The 25030-nt window shown below is 36.5% G+C and overlaps 2 pseudogenes; one reads left to right on the top strand and one right to left on the bottom strand.

Annotated features, from left to right (window-relative positions):
- Positions 1-17811, bottom strand: part of Aldoa-ps9 (aldolase, fructose-bisphosphate A, pseudogene 9) — a 34102-nt pseudogene extending 16291 nt beyond the window's left edge.
- Positions 17812-20379: 2568 nt separating this feature from the next.
- Eno1-ps31 (enolase 1, pseudogene 31) lies at positions 20380-20973 on the top strand (annotated as a pseudogene).
- The last annotated feature ends 4057 nt before the right edge of the window (positions 20974-25030 follow it).

Here is a 25030-nt window from a genome sequence, read left to right as displayed (position 1 = left end):
TTTGCTGCACACTCACAAACACACACACACACACATATAAACATATAGGTGTTCATGAGTGAATGTGCATGTGCATGCACATCTACTTCTCTGTGTATATGTGTGCATGTGCCAGTATGTGTGTGTAATTATGTGCATATCTCATGCTAGTGGAAATAGGAAGTGGTCAGATTCCCGCCAACTCTCAGTACAGAGGGTTGTGAATTACCATGTGAGTTCTAGGAACCAAAATTATTCTGCAAGAAGAGCGGGTGCTTTGAACTACTGATTTTTCTTTCAGTCCCTAAACATATTCCTTTTAATTATAATTTTTTTACCATTGGTACTCAGAGACGTATAGCCATTTTAAAATGAAAAATAAAATCAAGTCATTTGTAAGATTCTTCTCAAATCTCAAGAGTTGAAATTTCTCAAATACTGAGGTCTAAGGTATCTTTTAATACTCAAGGCAATCTTGAGTATTAAAAGATACCTTGAGAAAGAAAGAGAGAGAGGGGGAGGGAGGGAGAGGAAGGGAGGAAGGGAGGTAGGAAGGGAGAGAGAGAGAGAGAGAGAGAGAGAGAGAGAGAGAGAGAGAGAGAGAGAAGGAATACTTCCACTTTATAATGAAACATAAATATTTTCATTTCAAAAGGTAAGATTGGATCATAAAAAGATCTATCAGAAAAATATAAGACAGAGACCCAACAGGGAAAGCACAATGTACAACAGGCAATTTGTCCATCATATAGGGCTCGTAGTGGCATCATCTGATGATAATACCCTTAGTGAGTTCTACTTGTCTGGAGATCTTCTTTCTGCATCATATTGTAACTTCTCTGTTTGGCCAGTTATACTCTATGTTTGCACATTCTCTTGGTAAACATCATGTTTTAGAGTCCTACAAGCTCTGTTGTAACTTAAGCTTAGCTTCTCAGCTTCACACAATGATATTTGAGGGCCTTTTGGAGGGTGAGCTGCTCCTATCTCACATTTCTTATTTTAGCAGTTTTCTGGAACCTTGTTTTAAGCCCCTGTTACCCTACTACCTTGTCACTTGAAAGGCAGTGCCAAAAACTGCTTTCAGCTCAAGATAGCCTCATTTACTCCTACTCTACTCTGCTCTAGGCATATTGGCAGCTAACACGGGAAACCAGTTGTACCTTTTCTTGCAGGTTTCCCTACTGTAGCATTACCATTTCAGATGCTCCTCTTTTAGGTGAATTTGCACTATCACAGGTTGGATTCTCTGTTAGTTAAGTGTTCTACAGCTGTGGCAAAAACAGTTTGAGAATGAAGGGGTATATTTCATATTACAGCTTGTATTTCATCTTCCAGTGGTGTTGTGTAAAGAAACCTAGAAGGAGGAACAGATACAGAAGCCATGAAGAAATATGGTGGTCTGGCTTGTTCTCAAGGGCTTGCTCACCTTGCCTGGGGATGGCTCACTGACAATAAACTGGGTCGTTCTACAGTAAACACTAAAGATGTCCTACAGACTTGTCTATAGGCAAATCATATGGAGGTATTTTATCAGTTGTGAGTTCTTCCCGAATGTCTCTATCTTGGACCAAATCTATATAAAATTGCCAAATAATCTGTGATGGGTAGACAGATTTTGCTCCAGTGGAACATTGTTCTATTGTTTCATTGCTGAGAACCACTTGTCTCTTTAATGGTACTAATCTATTTAATGATTTGTCAGCATTCATTTCTCTACACCTTCAAATCTGTGCATAGTGTTTTCCTCACCACATTACACAAAATAATAACTTTTTCTCCTATCATTGACAACCTGAAAACAGTGAGCACTAATCATGATACTGCCTGTATGTTATTGCATCTTCCTCTGCCAAAAATTTTACTGTATTATTTATTATATTACTCAAAATTTCACAACACAGTAGAATACAGTTTGACTCTTTTCCAAAATGTATTGTGAATGGCCGCTAGCCCAGATCTCAATGGACTTTCTCCTATTCTTTGAAAACTCAGACTTTCTATTATGCTTTGAAACCTTCACTATTCATATTTCTATTTGCTTTCTAGTTTTCAAAGTTCTCACCAGAATGGCCTATTTCTCTTTGCTTACTTTGGATGCCTCATCTAGATTACAATTCTAACTTGTTCTGTTTTGCTAACCAGTTTTAAAGGCCCACCAAGTACCTATCACATAATAGCGATAAATCCTGCTTTCAGTTCCAATTTTCTATGTAAGGTTCTTTTTTTTTCTTTATTAACTTGAGTATTTCTTATTTACATTTCGATTGTTATTCCCTTTCCCGGTTTCCGGGCCAACATCCCCCTAGCCCCTCCCCTCTCCTTCTATATCAGTGTTCCCCTCCCCATCCTCCCCTCATTACCACCCTCCCCCCAACAATCACGTTCACTGGGGGTTCAGTCTTAGCAGGACCCAGGGCTTCCCCTTCCACTGGTGCTCTTACTAGGATATTCATTGCTACCTATGAGGTCAGAGTCCAGGGTCAGTCCATGTATAGTCTTTGGGTAGTGGCTTAGTCCCTGGAAGCTCTGGCTGCTTGGCATTGTTGTACATATGGGGTCTCGAGCCCCTTCAAGCTCTTCCAGTCTTTTCTCTGATTCCTTCAACGGGGGTCCTGTTCTCAATTCAGTGGTTTGCTGCTGGCATTCGCTTATGTATTTGCCGTATTCTGGCTGTGTCTCTTAGGAGAGATCTACATCCGGTTCCTGTTGGCCTGCCCTTCTTTGCTTCATCCATCTCGTCTAATTGGGTGGGCCACATGTGGGGCAGGCTCTGAATGGGTGTTCCTTCTGCCTCTGTTCTAAACTTTGCCTCCCTATTATTCCCTGCCAACGGTATTCTTATTCCACTTTTAAAGAAGGAGTGAAGCATTCGCATTTTTCTCATCCGTCTTGGGTTTCATGTGTTCTGTGCATCTTTACTTGTTGTGTTAAAATTAAATCAACTGAAGGAAAGGGGGTGTTATTTTGACGAGTGGCTTGAGTGTATATAGTCCATCACTGTGGGAAAGTCTTAACAGCCAAAAGAGCTAACACGCTTAGCTGTAGCAAAAATGTAAAGCAGCTACATGCCTTCCATCTAGTCAGGAAGAAAAGAATGCTACTGCTCCTCTCATCTCCTTTTGACATATTTCTCCTGTGTAAAACCCCAGTCTTGGTACACAACCATGTACTGTCAGTTTGAGGGTTTTCTTCTCAGAAAAAAATATTTCTTGAAGTACCTGCTTGTTATCACAAGTGATTCTAAATCCAGTTGTCACTGAACATTTACCATCGTGGATGGCTAACAGTAAAATGAGTTTTAGTTCATTCCTGCTGTATATTTGAGTGTTTGTGTGTACCAACTAAAACTGATGGGCAGCAGATATATGACCCTTTACAGTTTAATACAGGGAAAAGGAACAGAGAACCTAAGCAGGATAGTACATAGCTACTCTTTACACTAACAGGACAAGCTTTAAAATTATGGACACATTGTTGGGTGGGTAGTTATACCTTGCTTAAATGAAGAAGGACATTTTGTGAAATGTTCTGTAACTCTCAAATACTTGAATAAAATTTGAAGTGGCTTTCTAGGTTTCATTTTAGAAGACTCTAACAGGCAGGAATTTACATCAAGCAGAATTTCTTAAGGACAAACAGTGCTAGTCTGCTTTTCAAAATATTTTTACCTTTTTCTTATATACTTTGTACTCAATAAATAGCCAGAAAATAAGTTAGACAATGCCTGTTTTACAACTATCAGCTAAATACTTTGTGAGGTTTTATTTGCTATTTTCAGCTGTAATTAGTAATATCTGGTTTCTTTAATTTGTGACATGACTTTTCTGAAGATGGTCAGATATTTGTAGAGATGCAGGCTCATGTTTTTCATTTAAAAACACTCCTCCCTCCCTCCTTTGCTCCCTCCCTCCCCTCTCTCTTTCCTCATTGGAACCCAATGAATCCAATGACTGTTGGTCCTATGTGAATGGGTGTGTGTGTTTGTATACTGCAACCCAAGGAACTATCAGAGGTAACACACCGAAGGGAAAGTGACTCTGTAAGTAGCTACAAATTGCCAGTCACTACAAAACTATAAATAGGATCTCAGGGGCCCTTATTAAATGCATGTTTGAAATTTTAGTTGTCTTGCTAAAAAAATGTTGAAAATCCTGTGTCACTAACCTCAGGTCCTCTGACTTCATTTGTGCAACATTAATGTTCTGTCTGGAGGTCAGCATTTCACAGAATTCCTCTACATTCTCCTTCTAGTTTAGTCTTTCTATCTCCTCTTGCACACGGTTCCCTGAACCATGTGGATAGGGTTTTGGCATAGATATTCCATCTATGGCTGAACATTCAAAGTCATTTATCAACATTTTGGACATTAATGTATATGATATATATGCATTAATCACCACCCACTGAAATAAGCTTTGCATATTAGGTTTAGGACACACAATCTGTGGATGTAGCTATAAATTAGGAGGCTATTTAACAGGCTGACTATTCCACAAAACAATAATGTTTTCTGTCCTGTGACTTCCCTGGCCATTGTTTTTTTATAGTACTATGCATGAATCTCCTTCTACCCAATCAAGGGGACAGTTTCACCTTTCTTCCTCTTCCTTTCCAAATTTGATTTTTCTTTTACTCCTTTTACTTCTCCTCTTCTTCCTCCTCCTCTTTCTTCTCCTCTTCCTCTTTCTTCTCCTCTTCTTCCCTTTCCTCTTCTTCATTCTTCTTTGTCCACTTTAAGTCCAGTTTGTTTTCCATAACTGGACCCCAGAATTAGCCCTACCCTGCCAAAGGTGCTGTGCCAAACAGAGTTCATATGATAGAAAGTTCACTGTCTTCCAGAAAGTTTCAAATTTCAATAGTTTCTCAGGCATTGATGAGATTTTGTGCCCTCCTTCCTTTCTTTTTTTTTCTTTTTTCTTTTTTTTTTCTTTTTTCTTTTTTTTTTCGGAGCTGGGGACCGAACCCAGGGTCTTGCACTTGCTAGGCAAGCGCTCTACTGCTGAGCTAAATCCCCAACCCCTGTGCCCTCCTTCCTTACTTTATGACTTATTTTGTTTGGCTTAATCTTGAACTTATACAAGTCAGGTTCATGTGTCTACAATCACTGAGAGTATATGTATGACTGCTAATGTGTTTGGAACCTTTTCCATAAAGTGACCCACTACTTCTACCTTTTACAGTCTTTTTTTCCCCCTTTACAGTCGTTTTGATCCATTTTCCATGAAGATCCCAAAGCATAGAAAGAAGAATGTGTAACCATTTAGGACTGAGCACTACATAGTTTCCTTTGTTTGTAGGTACTGTACTTTTTTATTTTTTTAGATTATAACATAATTACATCAGTTCCTCCTTCCATTCATTCCCTCCCTCCAAATACTACATATAGTCCTACTTTTTTCTCTTTAAAATCTCTGATTTTGTTTTTATTAAATGTTATATACATTTATTCATAAAAGTAATTTGCCTAGTCATATAATATTATTTGTGTGAACATATCCTGGGCTGATAATTTAGTATTAGATAACCAGAATTATTTTGGCTACCCAGGGTAATTTATAGTCCCATATACATTTTTAGAAATTTCTTTAATTTTCTATGAAGAATGGATATAGATTTTTATTTAGAGTATATTGAATCTGAAAATAATTTTGATAAAATGGTAGAATCACAATATTAATTCTACCAATACGTAAGCATGCTATGTCTTTCTATTTTCTCATGTCTTTCTCTATTTTTATCTTTATATCTTTATAAAGATATAAAAAATTCATTGTAGAGGTTCTTAATGTCCTTGGTTAGCTGTATCCTAGGATAGTTTATCTCCTCTGAAGTGATTTTGAAAAAGACAGTTGTCAATGACCTCTCTATATTTTCTGTTGGTGTATAGATAAGCTATTTATTTTTGCAAGTTGATCCTGCATATTGCGGCACTGTGGAGTATGTTTATACTTCTTAAAGTTTTCTGGTAGAATTTTGTGATCTGTCATGTACATCATGATATTATCTGCAAAGAAGGACAGTTTTTCCCCTTTTCTCTGTATCCTTTAATATTCATGATTTTCATTATTGCCTCATGTTTATTTAGAGCACAGAATTGAAAAAGAGTGGAGACACTGCATACTTTGTCTCATTCCTTACTTTGCCAATGATGTATGTATATATACATATATACACATATATAAGTATATATACATATACATACATACACACATTTTATATATATATATATATATGTATGTATATGTATATATATATAATACTGGCTGTGGGTTTCTCACATGTAGTTATTATTGTACTAATGTGTGTTCCCTGTGGTTCTACATTCTCTGGAAACTTTATCAGGAAGGTATGATAGATTTTTGTCAAACACATTTTTTCTAAATCTACAATGTTGATGTCCTATCTACACTTAAGTACATTAATATGGTATATTATATTCAGTAAGTTGATATTGAACCTCTCCACATTTGAGGGATAAAGCCAAATTGGTCTCTTTAGATATCCTTGTTGATATATGTTTATATCATATTTGGAAGTATTTTATTGAGTATTCTTTAGTGTGTGTTCATCATGGTTACTGTCCTGCAGTTTTAATTTTTGTTGTTGTTTTCATCTGATTTTTAATGATTTCTGGTAAAGATTTTATTATTTTAGGATATCAGTTGTGTTTATCTTTTAACTAAAGGTATTTGGGAGCTTTATATTTGCCTTGAAGTAATCCTTTCAAAGTCCCTAGACGGTTCCAAAGGTCTCTCTCTCTCTCTCTCTCTCTCTCTCTCTCTCTCTCTCTCTCACACACACACACACACACACACACACACACACACACACACACACACACACACACACACACAAAGAGGCAGAGACAGACAAAGATAGACAGAGTTTATGTTTATTTAAATCCAGGAAGTTTTTATTTTATTTTGGTTTGATTTTGATTTTGCTGGAGGTGGTGATGTTTTTTATTTGTTTGTTTGTTTTGCTTTGTTTTGTTTTGGTTTTGTCTCTGAGTCATTCATCATTTAGTAATGAGTTGGTAAGCTCCATGATTAGGCAAGGAATGACAAAGCAGACCAGGACACTGAATGTGGGGCTCAGGCTAAATCTGGAGGCTTGAGGAGTGGGAGTGAAAAGGGACAGCCAAAAAGACTAACTAGACCAGAATCTGTAGAGAATGTGGGGCATTTGGCAGTGTAAAGAATTTGGATATAGAACTGGACGTACCTGTCAGTATTGTCATGCCATCATTTCTTATTTTCTTCACATTGACCACCAGTTAAAAGTATCTGTGTTATGTGCCATCTGCTGCAAGGAAAATGAAGTCTGATAAACATCAAGATTCTTTTCTACAGGCTTATCAATCAGTCATTAGGAATTATCTTAATCTATGTCATTTTGCAGAATGTAATTGGGTTCATTTCTCAGGATCTATAATATATCTGCTCTTTTATTAAACTATAATATTTGCTAAGAACATTTGGCTAATCAGAAAGAAATGTTAGTGAATATTGCTACATATTATATGAGGTATAAAATGGCCTTATATACAGGCCAATCAAAACATAATTTATAAAACCAAGCAAATAACACCAGAAAAAATATTTCTTTTGGTGAGAAATTTAAAAACCATAAATATAAAATTCAAAATTTTCACAAAGAAAGGTTATGCATTTGGAACCAAATTTTCTCTTAGAGGAAATATGAAGATATGGCCTTCTGTTATATATCTGCAACATGCCCAAATGGTATTTGCTGATTTTGAAAACTATTTAATTTCTTAAATATGAGAAGTGTTTGAAAAGAAAATGTCTCTAATACAAATCATTACATCATTGATGTAAAAAGGACACTATGGTTACCTATGAAGAATGTATTCTAAAGTACCTTAACCGATATTAATGGCAAATCAGTCTACAAAGATGGTCTGTCCTAGAGATTCTGCTCTTGATATCACAGTTTTATTGTCCCCATAAAAGCCATAAGTGAGTTCTCCATAATCTTCTTTAGCTAATTCATGCACATGTAAATTACCATAAAGGGTATTCAGTTATTATTTGAACTGTAGAAATAAAGGAGATATAGGGAAAATGTGTTCACCATGTCAGGAACTGCTGTAAAGATTGTCAAAAATCAAATTTCCTTAGTGGTGCTGATTTACTTCTGGACTTTCAGTCTGATTTCATTGATCAACCTGTCTGTATTTATGACAAAACCATGCACTTTTTATTAGTATTGCTCTGTAAATTAGCTTGAAGTTGGGCATGAGGATACCTCAAGACATTTTTTTATTGTTCAGAATTGTTCGAACTAACATGGTTTTTGTTGTGGTGGTGGTACTTTGCTTTTGTTTGTTTGTTTGTTTGTTCATTTGTTTTCCAAATGAAGTTATGCATTGTCCTTTGAAGGTCTATAATGAATTGTGTTGGTATTTTGATGAGAAATCATTGGATCTGTAGATTGCTTTTGGAAGGATAGTTCAATTATGTTAATCTCACCAATCGATGAATATAGGATATCTTATCATCTTCAAATGTCTTCTTCAATTTCTAAAAAAAATTGAAATAATAATCATGCAGGTTTTTCACTTGTTTGGTTAGAGTTACACAAATATATTTTATATTATTAGTGGCTAATGTGAAGGGTGTTGTTTCTTTAATTTCTTTCTTGGCCTATTTTTATTTGTCTAAATGCAGGCTGCTAGTTTTTTTCTGTGAATTTTTTAACCAGCTACATTCTTTTTTAACTAATTTTATTTTTCTTGGATATTTTATGTTTACATTTCAAATGTTGTCTCGTTTTCTCCCCTTCCCATGCCCCCTTCCCTCCCCCTACTTTTGTGAGTATGTCCTATTCCCACCCTAAACTCAAGGCCATGGCATTACCTTACACTGGGGAAACAAGCCTTCACAGGATCAAGGACTTTTCCTTTTATTGATGCAAGACAATGCCATTGTCTGCCACATATGTGGCTGAAGTCATGGGTCCCTCTAAGTGTACTCATTGTTTGGTTGTTTAGTCCCTGGGAGCTCTAGTGTGGTTTGGTTGGTTGATAATGCTGTTCTTCCTATGGTGTTGCAAATCCCTTCAGTTCCTTCAGTCTTTTTTCTAACTACTCCATTGGGGTCCATTTGTTCAGTCTAATGATTAGCTGCAGCCATCCTCATCTGTATCAGTAGGGTTCTGGCAAAGAGTCTCAGACACCCATATCTGGCTCCTGTCAGCAAGCAGTTCTTGGCATCAGCAATAGTGACTGGGTTTGGTGGCAGCACATGGCATGGATCCCCAGATGAGGCAGTATCTGGATGACCTTTTCTCCTTCAGTCTCTACTCTACTCCTTGTCCCTGTATTTCTTCCTGTGAGTATTTTGTTTTCCATTCTAAGAAGGAATGAAGCATCCACATTTTGGTCTACCTTCTTCTTGGGTTTCATATAATCTGTGAATTTTTTCTTAGGTATTCCAAGTTTTGGGGCTAAATCCACTTATTAGTGAGTGCATACCATGTAGGTTCTTTTGTGACTGGCTTACCACACTCAGGATGATATTTTCTAGTTCCGTCTATTTGCCTAAGAATTTCATCTAGTTATTGTTTTTAATAATTGAATACAACTCCATTGTGTAAATATACCACATTTTCTATATCCATTCTTCTGTTTAGGGACATCTGGATTCTTTCTACCTTCTAGCTATTATAAATAAGACTGCTATGAATATAGTGGAGCATATGTACTTGTTATATTTTGGAGCATCTTCTGGGTCTTTGACAAGGAGTGGTATAGCTGGGTCCTCAAGTAGAACTATGTCCAGTTTTTTGAGGAACTGCCAGACTGATTTTTAGAACTACCAGCTGGCCATCTCTCCAATAGTGGAGGAGTGTTACTATTCTCCACATTCTCACCTGCATCTATTGTCACCTGCGTTTTTGAACTTAGCCATTCTGACTGGTGTGAGGTGGAATCTCAGATTTGTTTTGATTTGCATTTCCCTTATGACTAAGGATGTTGAACATTCCTTTAGGTGCTTCTTAGCCATTTGGTATTCCTCAGTTGAGAATTCTTTATTTTGCTCTGTACTCAATATTTTAATAGGGTTATTTGAATCTCTGGAGTCTAACTTTTTGAGTTCTTTGTATATTTTGGATATTATCTCTTTATCAGATGTAGGATTGGTAAAGATCTTTTCATAATCTGTTAGTTGCTGTTTTGTCCTTTTGAGATTATCCTTTGCCTTACAGAAGCTTTATGATTTTATGAGGTCCAATTTGTTGATTCTTGATCTTAGAGCATAAGACATTGGTGCTCTGTTCATGAAATTTTTCCCCATTCCTATGTCTTTGAGACTCTTCCCCACTTTATTTTCTACTAGTTTCAGTATCTAGTTTTATGTGGATGTCTTTGATCCACTTGGAATTGAGATTTGTACAAGGAGATAAGAATGGGTCAATTTTCTCTCTTCTGCATGCTGATCTCCTGTTTAACCAGCACCATTTTGTTGCAAATGCTGGTTTTTTTTTTCATTGCATAATTTTAGCTCCCTTGTCAAAAATCAAGTGACCACAGGTGTGTGGTTCATTTCTGGGTCTTCAATTCTATTCCATTGATCAACCTTCCTGTCTCTATATCAATACCATGCAGTTTTTATCACTATTGTCTGCAATACAGTTTGAGGTCAGGGTTGGTGATTTCCCCAGAAGTTCTATTTTCTTGATGAGAATAGTTTTTGTTATCCTAAGCTTTTTGCTTTTCCAAATTTTTCTTCAAATTGCTCTTTCTAATTCTATGAAGAATTGAGTTGGAATTTTGATGATGATTGCATTGTATCTGTAGATTACTTTCAGCAAGATGGTCATTTTTACTATATTAATCTTGACAGTCCATGAGCATGGGATGTCTTTCCATCTTATGAAATCTTCTTTAATTTCTTTCTTCAGAGATGTAAAGTTTTTGTCATACAGATCTTTCACTTGCTTGCTTAGAGTCACACCAAGTTATTGCATTCTTTGTGGCTATTGTGAAGGGGGTCATTTCCCTAACTTTTTCTTGACCTGTTTGTCCTTTGAGTAGAGGAAGACTACTGATTTGTTTGAGTTTATTTTATATACAGCCACTTTGCTGAAGTTGTTTATTGAGTTTAAGTGTTCTCTGGTAGAAATTTTGGGGTCACATAAGGATACTATCATATCATCTGCAAATAGTGATATTCTGATTTCCTCCTTTCCAATTTGTGTCCCCATACCTCTTTTTGTTATCTAATTGCTCTGGCTAGGACTTCAAGTATTACACAGAATAGGTAAGGAAGGAGTGGGCAGCCTTGTCTTGTCCCTAAATTTAGTGATATTGCTGCAAGTCCTGCTACTTTCTTGAAGCTGTTTATCACCTGTTGAAGTTCTGCAGTGGAATTTCTGGGGTCACTTATGCGTATTATTATATCATCTGTAGTGATCCTTTTAGTTCTTCCTTTCAAACCTGTGTTCTCGTGATCTCTTTTGTCTTACTGCTCTAACTAAAATTTCAAGTACTAAATTTGATTGATTCATAAGGAGTGGACATCTTTGCTTTCTACCAGATTTTAGTGGAATTGTTTTAAATTTTTCCTCATTTAATTTGATATTTGTTTTAGACTTATATATTGCCTTTATTGTGTTTAGGTATGTACCTTGTATCCCTGTTATCCCTAAGAGTTTATTATGAATGGTGATGGATTTTGTCAAAGTTTTTTTTTCAAAGTGTAATAAGATGATCTTATAAGATGATCAACCAAAGAACTTAGAGTGCCTGAACTTAGGCCTCTTTATACATATGTAGCAGTTGTGCAACTTGGTCTCCATGTGGATCCTGAAGAATTTTAATGGAGGCTATCCCAAAAGTTGTTGCCCGTCTGTGGGATATGTTCTTCTAACTGGGCTATATTGTCTGGCCTTAGTGGAAAAGTGCCTAGCCTACCAGAGATTTGAAGCACCAGTGTGTGTGGATTCCTAGTGAGCCCCTACCTGCCCAGATGAGAAGGGCAGGAACCTGGGGGAAGGAATGTGGGAGGGCTGACTGAGAGGGGCCAATGAGAGGGATGTATACTGAATAAGTAAAAATTAAATTAAAATAAAACATAAACAAAAAAGATGATCACGTGTTTTGTTTGGTTGGTTTAGTTTGTTTTTATGGTGGATTATATTGATTCATTCTTGTACGTTGAGCCATCTCTTTATCTCTGGGATTAAGCCTGCTTCTATAAGATTATGTTTTTGATGTATTCTTGGATTCAACTTGCAAGAATTTTATTGTGTATTTTTGCATCAATGTTCATAAGGAAGATTTGTCTAAAATTTTCTTTCTTGGTTAAGTTTATGTTAAGTTTAATTATCAGGGTAACTGTGTCCTCATAAAAATGAATTTTGCCATGTTTTAAGAGTATTGGAATTTTCTCTTTTTTGTAGATTTGATAGAATTCTGCAATAAAGCCTTCTGGCCATGGGCTTTATTCTGTTGGGAGACCTTTAATGACTGATTCCATTTCTTTAGGTTTGTAGTTGTATTTGTATTTTTTATTTTATCTTGATTTAGATTTGTTAACTAGTATCTATTTAATAAAAATTTTGATTCAAAATTATAAAGAAACCGAGAAACTAGACAGCAACAAACCAAATAACACAAATAAAACTGAAGTAGAAACCTAAACAGAGAATTCTCATCTCTAATTGCTAAAAAGCTCTTAAAGAAATGTTCAACATTATTATTCATTAGGGAAATGCAAATCAAAACTACTCTGGTATTCCATATTATACACATCAGAATGGTTAAGATCAAAAACTCAAGTGACAACGCATGCTTTGAGGACATGGAGCAAAGAAAACACTCCTCAATTGCTAGTGGGAGTCCAAACTAGTTTAACACTTTAGAAATTAATTGGTACTTTCTCAGAAAATATGCAACAACTCTATCTCTAGTACCACTTATAACCCACATAGGCATATACCCAGATGAATATCTACCCTACCACAAAGACTCTTGCTCTGCCTAGTCTTCCACTTTTTTATGGGAAGAATGGGAGGGCGATGCAGTTGGGGTGGGAGGGAGAGAATAGGAGGAGGAAGAAGGGAAATTGTGATTGGGTTGTAAAATGTATAAATAATTTTGTCAATAAAAATTATTTTCATTGATTTTTATTTTTTATTTTCCATAATGAATTCTTTATAAAGTTATAAAATTTATATGATTCAGTCCTCAATCCTAAGAATATTATGTTTATTTGCAGATTTGCCTAGCTTCTTTTCAGAGATCATTATTTCAGAATGTACAATGTAGTAACCTTTGCATGAATATCTCTTTAAACCTTCCAGGATATATAATAACCTCAAGACAAGCAGACAGACAGATAGACAGACAGATAGATACATAGATACTTAGATGCATAGATATATACAGAGATACATACATAGAGATTGACTAATCTCTCATCTTATTTTTGTATGACTTTATTTTATAAAAGCTCTACTATAGGAAGCCCAAGTCTATTTTCAAAATTAATGTTATTTTAAAGATAAGCATGGAATTTTGTGAAGTGATAACATTTACACTTTTTGCATTTTGCACTTGTGTAGTAGATGGAAAGATTTTTTAGTGCATGTGTATATTTTTGAGTGTGTGTGTGTGTGTGTGTTTGTGTGTGTATGTGAAGTTGTCTGAGTGTGTGTGTTTTGCTGGAAACACAGATAGCAATGTATGGTTTGTGTGTGTTTGTATGCAAGTGTGTATGTATGTGTCTTTTGGTGGAAGCACAGAGAGTACTGTTGTATTTTGTGAGTATGTATGCATGTGAGTGTGAATGTGTGTGTATGCATGTGTTTGGATTAAAGAACAATACTTTTGTATTATTTGTATGTGTGTGTGTGTGTGTGTGTGTGTGTGTGTGTGGCTTTGCTTAAAACATGATAGTACTGTTGAATTGTGTGTATTTGTATGTAAGTGTGTATGTGTCTGTGTATATGAACATGTGTGTTTTTTTTGGAATCACAGAGAGTACTTTTGTATTTTGTGTGTGTGTGTGTGTGTGTGTTAGAGTGTATGTATATGTTTTGCTGAAAGCTCAGAAAATACTGTGATATTGTGTGAGCTTGTGTGTGCATTTACATTCATAAAAGCTTTGTCTGTATGCCAGTGCCACAGATAGGATCTGCGAAGTAGTCAAAAAACAGTCCATGTGAATCATCCTTAAAATGTCATTCACACAAATCTTGTTACCAGAGTGTCAGCTAGCTGTCACCTTTTTATTTCTATGTAACTCTGAATTAACTGGAATACATATTTTGAGACTGTTCATAGACGTCGTTTTTTTCTATGAATGTCATTTCTTTCCCAAAGCAATCATTTTCTTCAAATTTAAGTGAAAGTAATGCATATTTTAATTAAAATTGTATAATTCTTTTACTTTCATATTTGTAAACTTTATAATAAACTTTTGCAGTTATGACCTTAACAAACCAGTTTTATATTTTGACTGTACAAATGACATACATCAGAGGGACAGTCTAGTACAAAATGTAAAACTATCGAAAAGCAAATATATCAGAGCAACTAGTAAAGATCCTACTTCCTTTTCATTGATAAACAAATGTCTACAACTTATCTTGAATGCTACAAAATCTAATGATATAATTAATTAATAAATATGCAGTATTAACAGAGACAAAGGGAAGCAGTTTGCTCCCTATTCACTCATTGAGAGAGCAACACCAACTACTTAGGTAGCCTTTTGTGTGGGCCTTGACCAAATCTATTCCCCTTGGATCACAAATGCTTCATCAGTTTCTGGCGCTGTCTTCTTGGTGAAAGTGTCAGATCCCACTTGAATCTCAGTCCCATGAGATTATCACTCTTCAGATATCAGTGGCAAGTAGTTTCTCACCTAAATTTCTGACTATCAGCCTACAAATAGAGGCTTGTAATTCTTTTTCTTAGGTTATATTAACATAGTTTAAGACTCACAGAAGTCAGAGAAACTCTTACGCTTAATATTATGTTATAAATGGTTTTAGATTGTATACAGAAGAACAGACAGATAGAGATATAAGAATTCTAAATTTTATATATATACATATATATGTATATATATATATATATATATATATATATATATATATATATATATATAGTGCTCATCTCTGTTACAGTCTGTGCAAGTACAAATGAGTGTACCAGGGATTCCAGAAGCAGGAATCTAATCCTTTGGTGCTAAAGTTACAGATAGTTGTGCAATACCCAGAATAAGGTGCTGGAAAATTGACTGAGGGCCTCTGGAAGAGAAGTATGAATTCTTAGCATCTGAGCCGTCTTGCCAGCCTTGGTGAGTACTTTTTTCATGCTGTCTTCTACAAATACTTCCTTACAAATACTTCCTAAAAAGTGCATTGTTAGATTATATTGATGATGCCTGTAATTGTTGGTGGTAAACTGTGATTCATATAACATCGACGATTGCATTTAATTGGGTCTCAATATTTTGGGAGACCAGTCCCATTCTGAAGTGAGCTACTTGTCCTCATTTACCAGTTATTTTATTAGCAAACACCACTGGAAGGGATTTTGATTATGCATAATAGTAAACAATAATTCACAAGAAGCAAAGAAAGAGTATATGATTTTTATTATATCAAAAATACATCTAGATATATGCATATATTTTAAAAGATTTAAAATCCCAAACTATACACTTTAATGGACGGAATATCATTAGGTAATAATAAAGCATGTGCATAATAGAGGAGCAATTGATATTTCAAGAAAATATTTTTCTAAGCCTTAATTTTTGAAAATTTTTTCATAAAACATCTCATATTTTAATATAGAACTTTCTTCCATTAGATACATGTATTTTTGTAAACATTTACACATATTGTTTCCTAGCAAAAACTTGTTTGCCATCTTAAAATGTCCAGGGTTATATACTTTGCAGAAACTGTGTGAGAAACCTTGAACATTTTATAGACAAGATGCACCAGGCTGCATTTCTGCAGTGCTGCTGATTGTATGACCCATTGGAATTTGCCGAGCCTTACTGTCATTAAAATGAAATACAGATCTGCATGAGAAGTCGTAAGGCCCTGAGGAGAGTAATATTCAGGACAACTCCAGGAGTTATCCAGTAAGCTCCCAAAATAAACCAGCTGGGAGCAGTGAATCTTGCCAGATTTCCAACAATCATACAAAATAAGTTGCCTTCTTCACTATTCTGAAAGAGAAATATTATTTATTAAAACAAAAAAACAGGCATAGCTTCCACGAACAAGTGTATTTTCTACATTACATTTTTATATATTCTTAGAGAATTTCATACATGTTTATGATATATTTTGATCATATCCACCTTTCTCTTTATTCAAACTCCTGCCTGATCCAATACATCCCCTTACCAAGTTAATGCTGCCTTTTGATTTTTAATCCACTGAATCTAATTCGGGCTGATAGTACAAGACCTGAACAAGATCAACCCAGGGAAAATCCTAGCATTCATGAAAGAACAGTTCATAAAGCTAACAAGCTATTGGTAGAGTACGGCTATGGCTGCTGGGAGACAGAAATAGGTTTTTTTTTAATTTGTTTGTTTTGATTTGTCTTGTTTTGTTTTTTGAAGTGTGGTGTCTGTAGGTCATTCATGCTCCAGCAGATAGCTGTGGGGCATTGAGCTGTGAAAGATACCCTGATTCTTGTTTGAGACAGGTCGAATCCCTGTAAACTCAAACGGGGATGGCCAGCGATTTCCCAGCGTTCCAAAACAAGGCCTCACTAGCTGCAGCCCCCCCGCAAAGCCCTGTAGAGAAGTTTGAGACAGATAAGTCATGTAGGGCAGTGCCCCAAACCTATCCTGTACAGGTGAGGACATGCCCATAGGTCAAACAGGCTCAAGACAGATCAGATAGAGAAGCCGGACCATGACCCCAAATACTACATGCGGTCTTCCCAAGCTCTCAGGCCAAACCAATAAAAAGTACCTGCTGTCAGACACTGACCAATCCAAAAACTGTAAAGTATCGTGTTCAGAATTGAAGGTGTGCAGGAACTATTCCATCGTCTGAGAGCTTCTGTCATAAGAGCTGTAACACGGCCACTTGGGGAAGAGATCTGCTCTCCCCAAATCATTGCTGCCAGAAGTTCCTCTGTGCCCCTTGCTGGCTAGTCAGTCTCCTACTGGCTCAGCCAGGCCTGAGTAACCTAAGCAGCAGTGGTTGAAAGGAGCAGAACCAGCACCTGAGGTGGAAACGGTCCCCACTCCCTGCCTGAGTTCTCTCCTCCTTACCAGAACCCACACACATAGCTGGGTGAGAGACCACTGTGGAGAGCCCCAGGTGCACAGAGCCCCACAGATAGCTAGATATATATTCTTGCACACATGGGCAGTGCTAATTAAGATAGGTAAGCTACAATTAAGGAGAATATTAGTTTTCTAAGTCCATTTATGAAAAATCAAATAATAAATAAAATGACTATGGTTACTATGTGAAAAATGAACACTCAAGTGGATTTAAGTTTCATATTCTGGTTAACACATTGAGATTGTATTATATTTGTTTAGTCTCTGTCTTTCTGTCTTTCTGTCTCTTTGTACCTGTCTCTATCTGTTTTGTCTGTTTCTCTCTCTCTCTCTCTCTCTCTCTCTCTCTCTCTCTCTCTCTCTCTCTGTGTGTGTGTGTGTGTGTGTGTGTGTGTGTGTGTGTGTGTGTGTGTGTGTGTAGGACAAAGGGCAACTTATAAATGCCAGCTCTCATCTTCTGCCATGTGGTGTCTGGGACTTTACTCACGTTGTCAGGCTTAGTTACAAGTGCCTTTGCCTGTTGAGCCATCTTCCCATCCCACACTGAGGCTTTTGATAGTATAAAACGATAGGTCTTGAGATGGCATTCTTGAGCAAGGACTCTTAACGCTGAGTATATGGAAAAAGGAGGATGAGTGGATCTAGGGGAGAGGGGAAAGAAGGATCAGAAGACGTGGAGTGAAGAGTAACTGGTTTGAATGTATTGACAACAATAAATAAATGGAAATATCCTAATAAAATAAAAAATAAAATCAAAATAGAATAAATTCCTCTTTCACTTTTCTAGACATAATATATCCTGATTATAGTTTCTCTTTCATTAATCCCTTCTAGCTCCTCCTCTCTCGTCTTGATGTGAAATCTTTCTGTCCTTCATCAGAAAAGGAAGACTTCTATGAGATAATTATGAAATAAAATAAAAACCTAACATAAAAAATCTAAACTGGAAGTGAGAATATATTTTAAAGTTAGTTCAATATAATTTCAAAACAATGGTGAGACAGAACTCAAATTGGGTACTTCTTGTTACCCAATGAAGCTTCTACTACAGGGATTTGGTTACATAATTGAGTTGTTTACCAAAGGGGTCTCACAGGAACACCCAACGACTCAAGCTGTTGCCAATAACATAGGTTTCTCTCTGCAAACTGACAAGAAGGCATCATTGCTAAAGACAACTGAACAACTCATTAAACAGATAGACGTTGAGCTGGTGCCTACATAGAACCTTCACACTACAGAACAGTCTAGTGTATTTGCTACAGGAATGTATGCTGCAAGCTACAAGAAAGGAAACAGAAACACCAAGCCAGCCACAAACAATGTAAGCTACAATTATGTCCTGTCTGCAAATTATTCCACAGCAGTGATGGCCCAAAGCTTGTGGGAATAACCAACCAATAACCGATTTGATTAATGTACTCCACAAAATGGAACATATATCTGACACTGCTTAGTAAACCAAGAACCAAGAACCTGAGACCTGTAGTCAGGCTAAACCAAATGCTGTATTCTCTCTCTCTCTCTCTCTCTCTTTCTCTCTCTCTCTCTCTCTCTCTCTCTCTCTCTCTCTCTCTCTCTCTCTCTCTGGTTAATTTATTTATTCACCTTATGTTAGAATTTTAGATGCCTGCTTTCACACCTCCCAGTCCACTCTCAACCACTGTTTCGATTTCTGCCATTTCCTATTCAGAGAAAAGGAGTTCCCCACACCATGGATACTAATGTTGAAGCAGAACTAAGTGCATCCTCTCTTGCTAAGAGTGAACAAATGAATTGGTGTCTGATTCTTGTGCCTTCCCTTGGTATATTTTCCTTTTGCTTGTTTCTGGTGTTTAATTACCATGTGTTAATTTCAGTTTTGTTTTGATATATCTTGTTCAGAAAATACGCCAAAGTTACTTAATAAAAAAAAAAGAGACAAAAAAAAAAAAACCAAAAATCTAATCAACCAACAAACAAAAGCAAAGATAAAGGAAATAGATCAGTGGTAAAACACTTGCCTCCATGCATGAAACTCTGAATTCAAGCCCTGCTAAAAATTAAAAATAAATTTAGAAATGACTGAAAATGGAAAGAATTTAGGAATGAAAAAGATAATTTAAATCAAGTCACTAATAACTCTGGGAATGTTTACAGTTCATGTATGAATTTTGCTAAGCAAACAAGAGGACATATTTATTATACTGTGATAAACCCACAAACTATAATTGGTTTAAGTATTCACAATAATAATGCTACGTGGTCACAAAAATATCACAGAAAAATCTATTGATCCCCTGGTTTCTGGTGAAACTATAACAAAATCACTCTCACACAAACACACTCACACACATCTGCAGAGTGTGTGTGTTGGGGGCCGGCAGCATGAGAAGTCTTAGAAGATGTCCCGGACAGAATTAAACTATGGTAATTTAAAATGACAGTGATTTAGTCCATGCATTTGTGCTGTAAATGAGATGATATTTACACCATTAAATATCTCTGGTGATATTTCTGAAAAATTGCCAGAAGACACGTACAAAGACAGTAGGGCCTCAAACAGTCTTTAACTATACTGGACACAACTCAATTTCAGCATTCTATAGTCACAGAACTTATGGAATTTCTCTATACAGTAAGACAAGTTATTGGAATAACATACAATCTAGAGTCCAATTGACCCAACAACAGGCAGCTGTAAGTCAAAGAATCTAGTAGTTGCTCAGTCCCACGAGGATCAGTGTTCCAACTGGTCAATGTATAAGCTAGAATCCTGAAGAAGTAGGTTCCAACAGATATGCTGGCAAGTGAGTGCAACCAGGCAAAGAAGAATGGACCCTTCCTTTTCCCATTGTCCTTATGTAGGTCTCCAGCAGTAGGTATAATCCAGATTAAAAAGGTAGGCACTAGCTCTCTTTAGATGTAAACCATAATTCTCTTATCCTCCTGAATATGAAGTGGAACTTATCACTCTGTGGACCACATAGCTGTTTACAAGCTGAGTGTACACACAACTCTGCTCTTTTGAGACCAAAATTATTTTATGATGACAGAAAGTGTTTTAGGCTGTCTATTAATTACTTTCTCCTGTGACAAAATAGAAAAAAAAACATAAAATGACCAGGTTGCCATCAGGATGGACATGGTTGCCTCTGGGTTTTACAAGTTTGGCAAGTATGACCTGAACTTCAAGTCTCTGGATAACATCAGCAGGTACATCACACCTGAGCATCTGGCTGACCTGTACAAGTCTTTCATGGAGGATTATCCAGTGGTTTCTATTGAAGACTCATTTAACTAAGATGACTGAGAAGCTTGGTAGAAGTTTACAGCTAGTGCAGGCATCTGGGGGGTGGAGGATGATCTCACCATAACCAACCCTAAGCAGATTGTCAAGGTTGTAGACAAGTTCTCCAACTCCCTTCTGCTCAAAGTGAACCAGATAGGTTCTATGACTGAATCTATGCAGGTATATAATTTGGCCCAGTCCAGTGGCTGGGGCATCATGATTTCCCATCAGTCTGGGAACACTGAGAATACTTTCATTGGTGATCTGGTAGTAGGACTCTGCACTAGGAAGATCAAGAATGGTACCCCTTGAGGATCTGAGCGCCTAGCAAAGTACAATCAGATCCTTAGAATTGAGGAAGAGCAGAGCAGCAAAGCCAAGTTTGCTGGCAGGTCCTTCAGAAAGTCCCTGGCCAAGTAAGGCATGGACTGGAGATCCTTGGATCCACCAGCTGCTTGGTCCTTCCTTGTCCCCGATGTCATTAAAGTAGTTCAAGTCCAGCCCAGTGCTTGCAATTCCCATGTCACTTCTTCCTTAGAAGACCAAAGAAATGCCTGAGCACCTGGAGTTCAGCTGGAGAACCAAACTTTGTAATCATGTGATTGATTTAAATCATTGTTTCTTTCACCTGACTTCCCAGGTATTGTCTGGAGCCCTCAGAACTCTAGTGTATTCTCTAGGATGACCACAGGCAAGACTTCCCCTCGTTCACAGTGGTTATATGCAAAGTAAAAGCTGCAGAAAGGAACAAAAAATTGTGTATATACATCTACAAGTAGATGTAAGAGCAAGTATTTAAAAAAGAGACCTTAAATTTGAAAAAGCAGGAAGGAATATATGGAAGATTTTGGAGAGAGAAATGAAGCAAAGGAAAGATGTAATTGTATTATAGTCTCAAAAAGTAAAATAAATAAAAATTATTTATTCTTCTCTTATGTATGACTTCCTGTGGGCAGTTTCCCCTCTGTCTTTTCCCCCACGTCCATCTCCCAACATTCCCTCCAACCTACTTCATTCCTCTGTTTTTCTTTAGAAAAAGACAGGCTTCCCATAGATATCAACAAAATATGGGATTTCAGTTGTTATTACACTAGACACCTCCCATGGTACTAATGCTGGACAGGCCACCCTCTATGAAAAAAAATGGTGGTAAAAGAATCAGAGACAGCTCCAAAGTAATTTATTACTCTCCTTAATATAATACATCCCTTTCACAGGTTCCCTTTCCTCTGCTATTCCCAGTTTTCCCAAATTCCTCTTTCCTTGATCAACCCTTTCTCTCCCAGAAAAGAGCAGTCCTCATAAGAACATTAGCTGAACACTGAATAACAGAACACAATAAGGCCAGGCACAAAATTTCATATTAATGCTTTGCAAGGGAAACCAGTAGGAGGAAAGGAGCTCAAAGGAGTCAAAAGGACATAAAAGGTCAGAGATGCCCTCACTTTCACTATCATGAATTCCAGAAAAACACCAAGCCAAAGCTATACCACATATACAGAGGACCTAGAGAAGACACATGCAGGTGCCACAATTGTGCTTTATTTTTTTGTGAGCCCCAATGAGACTGCATAGCTGATTGCTCCAGCTGTGGTCTACTGATGTCCTAGACCTCTCTTTTTCCCACAATTCTTCCTGTGCACAGCCTAAAGTGGTTCTAAATTAATGTCTCTGTTAGTTGATTAACTGTATTTGCTTTTTAGAAAATGAAAATGAAATACTTAGTATGCCCAGAAGGTATAGAAAGTAATTCTGTATGATGCATCAGACAAAGTAATGCTGGCAGACCTAGAAACATAAATTGTGTGTGTGTGTGTGTGTGTGTGTGTGTATGTGTGTGTACATCTTGTTCAACAACTACTCTATGTAATAAAATGTGAACTATGTAACTTCGTGGCTTATATAAAAGCATATAGAGAAAATATATAGGTTAAATAGTGTTAAAATCTGTCCATGATAAGTGAATTAAGACAAAGTTTAACATTTGCCTGTGAAGGACAATTCTAAAGAAACATAGCATTGAAGTGACTATGGAGAAGAAAATAATGAGAACATAGAGCAAAAAATCAGATTTACACTTATTTTCTTGTAGTTATCATCTTATTTATTACAAATACATCCTGAGGTTGTATAGTATGTAATGTGATGCCTTCTGGACCAAGACAATGCCCCAGACATTTGAAATTCCAGGGTAAGATTTTCTCAATAGACAATTTAATTATTTTTTAGACACGAGCTCAAATGTACAATTATGGAGAAGGACAACGATGCGGGAGTCAGGGTTCACTTTGCAGGATCCTGTTCTCTTTCACTGAGGCAAACACAATGATCATTTAGCTTCTTTATGAACTGAGCCATCTCAAGCCACTCTCTGACTTCTATGTACTTTATTACCCTGCAGCAGTTTTCTTTATAATAATATAGTTCTGCTTAAATGACGAGGTCTAACAATCTCCTACTCGATTTTGGAGTCTGTGGGCAAGATTGCGGTCAGCCTTAGCAGTCTGTGTTTGCACATGGAACACGAGATAATCAACACAGGCTGATCGGTGCTGGCTAACTAGACGTGTAAATCTCCCAATGATGAAATTCATATAAAAGCCCAAAGCTGATGCATTTGGTCTCTGAGATATAAGTCAAACCTTAGATGAAGAAAAAAGCCAAATTGACTGCACTGCATGAGAGTTTGCTTTCATTTTATTAAATATCATTAAATTGGTGGGAGATAGGTAGACAAAATTAACATACAGTTCAGTTTTTGTAATTCCCCACCCGTTTTGAAAGGCAAGACTAAGTTTTACTTTTAAATGATCACAAACATACCTATAACATGTAACAAATGTAGTCCTAGCATATAGTAATTTGGGTTATGATACACTAAGGGCAGCCTGGACAAACATATTTTGTGTCCTAAAATAGAAAGGGTTGACTACTATAAGGCTGGCTGCTGCTTCATGAGAGTTACAAATATCTACTTACTACTTTTTCATTGACAATGTTGCTGACCTTTAAGAAATTGTGAAGGAACAATTTACCCCCTTTCTTCAATGAATTGTATTTTTTCATAGTAGACTAATAAAAGAAAAGTCAATATTGACACATGTTATCTGCATGAACACATAAAAATAAACAGGTAACATATACTCCATAAAGACATACAAGGTAAGAGATAAAATTTCAGGTACAGAATAAGTCTGTACAAGAAAGTTAGATTAGATAATCTCAAAAAGTATAGACACATACAGCAGCATAGAGAAATAATTTAATGTATTCTAGAATAGAACTCTAGCTTTGTGGAAGTCCTACTCTGTGGGAGGCATCTCCCTTGATAATTCACAGAACAGGCACTTCCACCTCCTGTCCAATTATCTGGAGGTTTTCTTGGATTCCATTACATGTTATAGATGCTTAGATGTTTTAGCAATAAGCCCACCTTCTAACCATGGGCAGAATCCGTGGGCTATCTGAAACTGACCCTTCCATCAAGAACAGCTCCTCCTTCTGCACTTTGCCTTTCATTATTTCTGAAAACACAACTCACTTTCTCTTCATCCCTCATCACACATTACCACATTTACAAAGTAGTCCATGTTCTTAACATAAAGATATCTGATTCCTTAACAAACAAACAAACAAACAAACAAACAAAAACCAATTTGTTCTTTTACAACTTTCGTGACTTAGTAAAGATGACCGCATTGTTGGCTCTTTGCTCTTTACTGCTGCTGGAATTACTGGAAGAAGTGAACAATTATGGATAAACAAATTGAGTATTCAAATTTGACAAATGTTAATTTCACTCTATAACAACCTGTCTTGTACCCTGGTTTGTTAAAATTTAAACTCTTGTCTTGGATCTAAAAATATATTTCCACTCACCTCAAAATAGAACAGCACTGAGTTGATTAATCATAAATTTTCTTCTGCTTCTGAGCAGTATCTCTTATTTATTTTGGTACTTTCTTGATAAGGAATCTTAGAACATAATAGTTTGTAAAAAGGTTGGTCATATAAATTTCATCAGAATAATATTCTCTGTGTGTGTGTGTGTGCGTGTGTGGTGTGTGTGTGTGTGTGTGTGTGTGTGTGTGTATGCGTGTGTACTGTAGTGTACAGGATTTTATGAATGAACTTGGGTGAAGATGGAAACCAGAGATCAGTCTCAGCTGTTGTTCTTCAAGAGACACATTTTTTTAGAGGACATGTCTGAGATATTTCACTAATCTAGAATTCAACAGCTCTGCTGGTTCACTAACCTAGAATTCAACAGCTCTGCTAGACTGGATGATCAGCAAGCACCAGAGATCTTGTCTCTGACTTCTCATTACTCTGATTACCATTATACCTGCCTTCTTCTTTTCTTTTCTCTTCTTTTCTTTTTTCTTTTCATTTCTTTTTTCTTTTGTTTTCTTTATTTCGTTCATTTTTTCTGTCTATCTGTTTTCTTTTCTTCCTTACTTTCTTTTACTTTTTGTTT

The sequence above is a fragment of the Rattus norvegicus genome, chromosome 3 (genome assembly GCF_036323735.1).
Source record: "Rattus norvegicus strain BN/NHsdMcwi chromosome 3, GRCr8, whole genome shotgun sequence".
Taxonomy (NCBI): domain Eukaryota; kingdom Metazoa; phylum Chordata; class Mammalia; order Rodentia; family Muridae; genus Rattus; species Rattus norvegicus.
Note: the sequence above shows the minus strand (reverse complement) of the source record. Positions and strands in the feature narration are given on the sequence as shown.